This window comes from Chrysochloris asiatica, unplaced genomic scaffold, assembly GCF_000296735.1.
Source record: "Chrysochloris asiatica unplaced genomic scaffold, ChrAsi1.0 scaffold00185, whole genome shotgun sequence".
In the NCBI taxonomy this organism is placed as follows: domain Eukaryota; kingdom Metazoa; phylum Chordata; class Mammalia; order Afrosoricida; family Chrysochloridae; genus Chrysochloris; species Chrysochloris asiatica.
In genome coordinates, this window is record NW_006408703.1 from 3750938 (window position 1) to 3759540 (window position 8603).

Sequence of the window (8603 nt, forward strand, 5' to 3'; positions counted from 1 at the left end):
TCTAAGTGGTGGAGTATTATGTTGTAGCTTGGCTATATGGCCATGATTGTTGCTTTTTCTTATGGGATGTAGGGAGGATAAGTTCCCACCTCTAGGAGGGATGTGTAATCCAAAGGGCTAAAAGCAGAGATAATATAAACGCATGGGCAGAAATCACCACATTTGAGCAGATATGTGGCTTTGGTTAACTTTTTCTGTTCCCTGTCCTGCCAGCACAGCCGCTGGAGGAACACCGCTGCTAGCTAGGAGTAGGGGCAGGGGGCTTAGTTGCGGCGACAGATGGGGGATGGTGGATGACCTCAAAAAGCCGCCGCTGAGCCGCCGCTGACTTTCTCACACTCTCTGTGCATGGGTGAGCTGCACCAGGCCAATTTTTATTGGGATATCAAGCCAGGGTGGGGAGACTTGGGTGTGTGGGGGGCGGAGCTAGGTCACCTCTTGCTCTTTTTTTTTCTTCCCCTGCTGAAGACACGGCTTCCCGAGTGGGCCGGTCCTGGCCCTGCCTTCTAATCTCTGCAGTCTCAGGAGTGACCCGCAGACCCTCAGGCAAGAGTCTCAAAATAAGCATCTTTCTTTATCCTTATTAGCGTAATTTCTAAAAAATGTAAGTTCAGGAGACTTTATGATAGTTTAAAAGCTGTAGGACTGGTACATGAGTGTTTCCTTTGTGAGATCCCACTCATTTTTCCCCAGAGCCCCATCCCTACCTTACTTCCCTGGCTGACCTGCCGTACCGGAAGCCAAGAGCCACCTCAGTGGTGTTTTGATTGTCTTTCAACCTGAGGGCCTTATCTTCTGGCACTATATCACACAATGTCCAGCTGCTATTTATAATGTTTTTGGTGAGTACCTTTACAGAATGATCTGCCTTCATTTCTTCCTAGTCTGTCTTAATCTGGAAGCTCTGCTGAAACCTGTTTACGTTGGTACTTCTGCTGCTATTTTAAATAACAGTGGAAAAACTTCTAGCATCACAGCAACACATAAGCCACCATGGTCCCACAAACTGTGAGATGAATGTCAGATGCAGGACAGTAGCCATGTGGATTCTTTATATAAATACTAATGTCAGGGTGGTATTAGGGCTGTCTGATTAAACTACTGCTAACACATTTCTGGGTTACGAATTGGGCTGTGAACTGCAAAGTCAGCAGTTTGAAAGTACCAGCTGTTCTGCAGGAGAAAGATGAGGTTTTCTGCTCCTGTAAAGATTTACAGCCTTGGAAACCCTGTACAGGGTCGCTATGAGTTGGAACCGACTCCACGACACATTACAACAACAACACATTTCTGGAGTCTTGTTGTGGCACTGAAGGGTAATGCTATGGACCCTAAGGCCAGTTTGAACCACAAGGTCAGTGGTTGAAACCCACCAATCGATCCTCAGAAACCCTATATGGAGTCACTATAGGCTGGAATTGACTTGACTGTCCTTAACAATAACAACAACAATACATTACTGGAAATTCTATGTAGTGAAGAAGAGGGAAGAAATCAAAAGAATTGAGAACTGTAAGAAAATAAGATGGTTATAGACATGGTTGCTGATAGTATTTATCAAAATAATCTTATAAATAGAAGTTTTCCTTTGGTGAAACAGATCTTCTAACCATTAATCTTGCTATAGTGTTGACTGATTTCCAAATCTTGGTTCCCAATTTCTCATTTCTTGCAAATTCACTTTTTGCTGCAATTGAGAAACACCAAGATAATGCAGGGACTGAAGTTTTGATCAGGAGAAGAGGGGAGAATTCATTTCAAGGCATAAACTAATGGATGTAAGATATATATATATATACCATCAAAGATCATAGAGGATGAATCACAGGGAAACATCCAGATACTAAGTTCATAATCAGGGAATGAGAAGAAAAGACAGAGGAAGAAAAGTGTTAGGAACAGGAGTCACTTTATTTCCGTCATTTTAATAAAATTTTGATTTTCTACCAACTGAATCATATACTTAAAAAAAAATAACCTATGTATATTCCCCAACAATTAGCTTTTAATTCTTCTAGGATTTTCTTTATTTCCTTTTATATTAGGGAATGTCTTCAGTAAATAGTAATTAAGCTGCTGTTGTTGAGTTCCATCGAGTCATTTCCCACTCATATTGACCCTGTATAGGGTTCCCAAGGAGTGGCTGGTGAGTTTGAACCACCCACTTTGTTCCAACTGACCTTGTGATCCAGTGCTTTATCCCATATCTCCACACCAGGCAATTTTCTTAAAATCTCAATGAGGATTTGAAGCCACTATTTTTTTTCTTCCTTCTTTCTTTCTTTCTTTCTTACTATATACTTTGATTTTTAATCATTTATATATCAGAATAAAGTGATATTCAGATAGTTTCCATAATAAATTATGATAGAGTCCCTATTAGAATGTCATTAAATTTTGCTACTTAGGAGTGAAGGTTAAAAAAGAAACTAGGGTATTGGAGGCATAAACTATACTATTTCTCAGGGAAGATGTATTTATACAGCTAACTCTCAATATTGTCAGCTTTTGGATTCAATATTTTTCAATTACTGCACTGTGGGTTAATGTGCCAGACTGCAAAGTCATTTGAACTGCAAGGTTGTTGGTTCAAGCTCACCAACTGCTCCTTGGAAACCATATACAGGATTCCTATGGGTTACAATCGATTAGATGACACTTAACAACAACAACAAAACCTATTAGCTTTGAATGCATTCTGACTTACAGCATTCTGACTTATAGGACAGAGTAGAACAGCCCTATAAGGTTTCCAGGCTTTAGGGAAGCAGACAGCCCCATCTTTCTTCCATGGAGTGATCGGTGAATTTGACTCACCAATCTTTTGGTTAACAGTTGAGAACTTAAGTACTATGCCACCATCCACATCCTTAAAAGTTGAATTTGTCTGCTTAGATTCTCATCTCAGAAATCTTCTTTCTTCTTACCCAAGTCTTCATCCACATGGTTTTAGTTGACTTGCTAAGTCATGATAATGTGATGTAGAACAATTTTATATTTTCTGCCTTTTCCTCCTTAATATGAGCTCTCTTAGATTATCTATACCTTTTAGGTTATAAGAATGCATTTACCCTTGAAAGGATCTTTCTATTTTAAGTATTCACTTTGATAATGGAATGGAAGATTTTATGCCTAATTGATGCATCTTACATATAGAGAATACAAAAGGCCAGATGATTTGGATACAGGACCTTTTCTACAACTCCTCTAATCAGTACCATATGCCTGAGTCTCCCACATAGGAATCTTGCTCTGTACTCTTGTTCTTTTCTCTGTCACTCAAGAAGACACGGGGATGTTAATAAACTCTTTCTCTAGCTCTCCTCTTTGAGTGGATGAAAAGGAAAAAGGAATACATTTCAATCTGATGTGAAAAAGAGGCTAGACCAAGATTCATTTTAGTCTGTCCATGGGTTCCAGGTTTAAAATGAAAGGCTAAAGTTCAGCTATTTCATTTTGCTAATGGATCAAAATTGGTTACTAGACGTCTGATGCTGTCAGTTGCCCTTAAGGTTTCCCTTAGTTTCCTGTTTGCTTATAACTCTCAGCTTGTTGTTGTTATTGTTAAATGCCTTTGAATCAGTTCCCACTCATAGTGACTCTGTATAATATGGTTTCTGAGGAGCAGCTGATGGGTATAAACAACCGACCTTGCAGTTCAATCCAATCTGGTTGAATGCTTATCCTACAGCCCCACACCATTGCTTACATTTTATTTTTATATGTAACTTCGGTAACTACACTTCCAAGGAGCTTCAGAGGCATGTTGTTGTTGTTGTTGTTAAGTGCCATCGAGTCAGTTCCGAGCCATAGTGACCATGTACTGGGTTTCCAAGGCTGTAAATCTTTACAGGAGCAGAAAGCCTCACCTTTCTCCGGTGGAGCAGCTGGTAGTTTTGAATTGCTGACCTTGTGATTCGCAGCCCAATTTGTAACCACTACATTCAGTAGCATGGTGGGCTACAAATTGGGCTGCTAGTAATGAAAATGTTCTCTGTTCAAACCTTTCTCTGTGGGATAAAGGTGAAGCTGTCTGTTCATGTAAAGATTTACAATCTTGGAAACCGTATACAGAGTTGCACTGAGACAGAATCAACTCTATGGCAGTGGGTAACTACACTTCCCTTCTGTGAGTCTAGAAATGCATGAAAAGTCTTTGCAAGAAAGGCTAAGCTACTGCCAGTTTCATAACAGCCTCCAGTCATCTCTTCCTTTGATTTATTTTGCATATCTAGATACAGCACACAAGCATACAATGGGCACTTGGACTTTGGGTAATATATTTGACATTTTGGGCCATTTTTGCAATGCTGTGAATTGTTATAAGAATCAATTGCTAAAATAACTAAAATGACTAATCAGTATATCCTTAATGTATCTTCAACTCAGAGATCTGTAGAAACTTAACAAAAGAAAATTGAAACTTTGAGATCTATTTAAAGAAGTAAGCCTCCACTAGGTCTCTGTTTTTATGCACAACAATGGATACCCCTTAGGCTAAACCTTCTAAAGCTGTTACTATAATGGTAGTAGACCTACAATGCACCTTAAGAGCTTATGAAGTGAATCAAGCAGGAAAGAAGAGCTCTTCGTTACTAAGGGTATCTGTGACAGCTCTTTGTTCTCTTGCAGCTGGGGATTTTCTCTTCACTTTGCTGCAGGACAGTGAAACTATGAAGTAGTGGTGATGTTTTCATTTCCAAGTTCATTTCCTCAGTTCTTAGCTACATTCTTTCCACCTGACTGTCAAACAGGAGAAAAAGCAAGTCACCACCAATGCAGCAGAAAAGGAAAAGAAAAGCTAATGCTACCCTAAAGCACTATTGCGAACACAAAGAAAGCATAATTCCATGTCATGGGCATAACCTAGAATGACACACTGGTATGAATTACCTCTTTGAATTTTTGACAGAGGAGAACAAAATGTGGCTAATGAAGTCACGAGAGGCTTTGGGAGTTCAACTTATGAAACCCTTAATATTATGACAGTGTCAGAGCAGGTCAGTCTTACTGTTTCACTCAGTGTATGAAGCATACCTGTGACCTCAAAGTAAAGTTATATGTTTGAAAAATTGTAGACTCACACAGATGCTGATACCCTTGTAATAACTTCCTGTCTAAATAGGTATTCAGTTTTCCTTTAACTTTAGAATTGCTAGACTTTACTGCAGTCAACAGTTGTTAAATGCCATCGAGTTGGTTCCAACTCATAGCCTACCTGTGGTTCAAACTGACCTTGTGGTCCAGTACATTATCCTACAGCACCACAATAGAACTCCAATAAACAATTATGGTATTATTATTTCTTATTATACACAGTTATGACTTCTAAATACAAGAATCATAAATATTTCTTGGCTGGAAGAGAAAACTGAAATTGAATTTGTGAAATAGTATGTAAAGTCCATAAAACTTTGCCGTTTTCTTGTGAACTTAGAATATAGATCTTATTGCAATGCCAACAATAACCTTTATTGGTTCACAGACTTTCTGTGTTAGCTTTTCAGCAATGGGATTAGTTCCATCCAATACAGACCATGGAAGACAGAAGAAGGCTTAAACACTTACATTGTGGTGACTGAAGGAAAATATCAAGGTGTTTTCCATAAAGTTTCTTCCATCATTTTATCAATATTTAAATTAACATAGAATTAACACAATATGCAAGCTTAAAATAATTATTGTTTCTACAGATATATAAAGTATTAAAATTGATTTCTCATACTGAATTTTTAAATTAATAATCTAAGCTGGATAACTTGTTGCTGCCTTATCAAAGTTATTGCTATCTTATCAGAGAGGCAATGAATGCTCAAAGTTACGCAGCTAGTAAGAGAAAGACTAGACAAATACTTGATCAGACGGCTCACAGTGCCCTTCCTCCTATACTCAAAATGAATGGGTTTGTGGTTTTCAGTCATTTCTCTGTATTCAAGTGCAAATAAATCTGAAAATAATAAAACCTTAAAACCTTGTTGTTGTCAAGACCTGTTAAATTGTTTCTCACTAGCAGGGATTCTCTATAGGTTTCCTAGGAGTGGTTGGTGAGTTTGAACCCCGACATAGCATTAGCCCACAGGGCCACACCAGAATTTCATCATACTTATTGTTGTTGTTGTTATGTGCCGTGGCTCATAGTGACCCTGTACAGGTTTTCCGAGGCTATACATTTTTATGGGAGCAGAAAGCTTCACCTTTCTCCTGTGGAACAGGTGGTAGTTTCAAACTGCTGACCCTGAGGTTAGCAGCCTGATTCATAACCACCATGCTACCAGAGCTCCTTACCTATTAGGGAATTAAAACAATTGTCTTTGCAAAAAGACGCTTGGGAAAGTTAGGGTCCTATTGGAGTTTCTGAATGAAATTTGAATGGTAAAATTTTATAAATCAGTAGGAGTAGAAATTACAGTGAGGATTTTCAGATGAGGAAAAGCAAAACAAATGAGCACAATAGAAGTAAATACAGAAAGGAACCATAAATTAGATTAGATTAAAGACTATCATAATATAACAGAGTCATTTCTTTCACTGTAAAAGAATCATCATAAAAGGAACTTGGCTTTGGATTCAGAGAGACGTAGAATTAAATCATGACTGTGTCATTTTCTATTTTTTGTTGTTAGAAAAATGTATAACCTATGGCACTGTGGTTTAATGTGCAGGACTTCAAAGTCGATTTGAAGCATAAGGTAGGTGGTTCAAGCTCACCAGCCACTCCTCGGAAAATTTTTGTAGGGTGGCTATGGGTTGGAACTGACTCAGTGTCACTTAACAGCAGCAACATCTTTTCTTAATTTAGAAAGTTATTTCTAGCTCTTACATTTATTTTATTTGCTTGTTTGCGTCTATAAAGATCAAAAGAAGTACATCCCACGGTTATTACAAGAACTGTGCTTCCAAGAATTCTTCATGTGACAGAGGCAGCATTGTAGATGAGTGGGCAATTGGGCAATTGAGTATCTAAAAAAAAAAAAGAAAGAAAGAAAGAAAAGAAATTGGACACCTTACACAAAACACAATTACAGATTGTGTAAAGATTTAGAAATGAAAGGCAAAAAAAAAACCAAAAAGCTCTTCAAAAATAATATAGAGTGAGATTTTGAGGACTTTGGGGTAAAGAAGGATTTTTCAAATAAAATACAAGAAGATGTATTTTATTTTCAAATAAAATACCACAACTCAATGTATTGAGAAATCCCATTACATTAACGTTAACAACTTAAATTTGTTAAAAATTGAGATTATTTTATACATTCACCAAATTGACAACTACAAAATTGTTGAACCATGATACATGCTATTGTGGATGTGAAGCACTGGCAAGGTTCATGCATTCATGGTGAGTTAAACTGGTAAACTTACTTGGAAAACAGTTTGTATCCTCTGACAAACCTGTTCAAACCATGTAAGTATTTTTACTTATTGGTATACGCCCTGGAGAAACGTAGGTGAATATTCATCAATCTATATGAGTAAAAATATTTTAAATGTCATTTTTTTATAATAGCTGAAACAGAAACAGTTCAAATGTTCATAAATAAATAACATAAAACATACAAAAAATGAAAATGAACAAATTATTTCTACATCATGGATGAATCCTGTAAACAATATGCTGAACTCAAAATGTCATACACAAATGAATACAAACAGCATAATTTAATTCATAAATATTTCTAGAACAAGCAACACTAAACTATTTTATGAAGGAATATGTACATATGTAATAAAAGCTGAAGGAACCAACTGACAGCATCAGACATCTAGAAACCAACCTCCCCAAATCTCAAAATCAGAACAAGGCACACAAGGGGGTCTAGAATGCTAATAATAACATTTTCTGTATTATTAGTGAATAATCTTCATTGCATTTAGCCTGTTTTGTTTTTTGAAAGAAACTAAAGGCGATTCTTTACATGCTGTTACATTAGGAAACATGAATATTAAGGTGCCCCTACTGTCTGCTTTGGAATTCTGGTGTGGCACTGTAGGATAAGCACTGGACAGCTAAACACAGGCCAGCTGCTCAAATACACCAGCCACATCTTGCAAACACTATATAGCATCACTATGTGTTGGAACTGACGCAACAGCACTTAACAACAACATTGTCCACATTTATATTTGTATTTCCTACTAGCGTAGTGGTTATGAATCGGGCTGAGAACCGCAAGGTTAGCAGTTCTAAACTACCAGCTGTTCGGCAGGAGAACAATGAGGCGTTCTGCTCCCGTAAAGATTTACAGCCTCGGAAACCCTGTATAGGGTTGCTATGAGTCGGGACAAGAGTCCACGGCACACAGCCACCACCACCATTTCCCCAGAGAAGGACATCATGTTTGATAAAGTGGAGGGACAACTAAAAAAAAGAGAGACACCGAATGAGATGGATTGGCATAGTAGCAGCAACAATGTGCTCAAGTGTAGCAGCAATTGTGAGAACGGCGCAGGACTGGGCAGTGTTTCTATCTGTTTCATTCTGTTATACATTGAATCGCTATGAGTGCGAACCAACTTGACAGTATTTAACAACTTTGCCTTGCTAAATTTTGAATGGTATTGATATCCTCTATTTCTAACTCGGGGGCATTTCAATTTCCTTA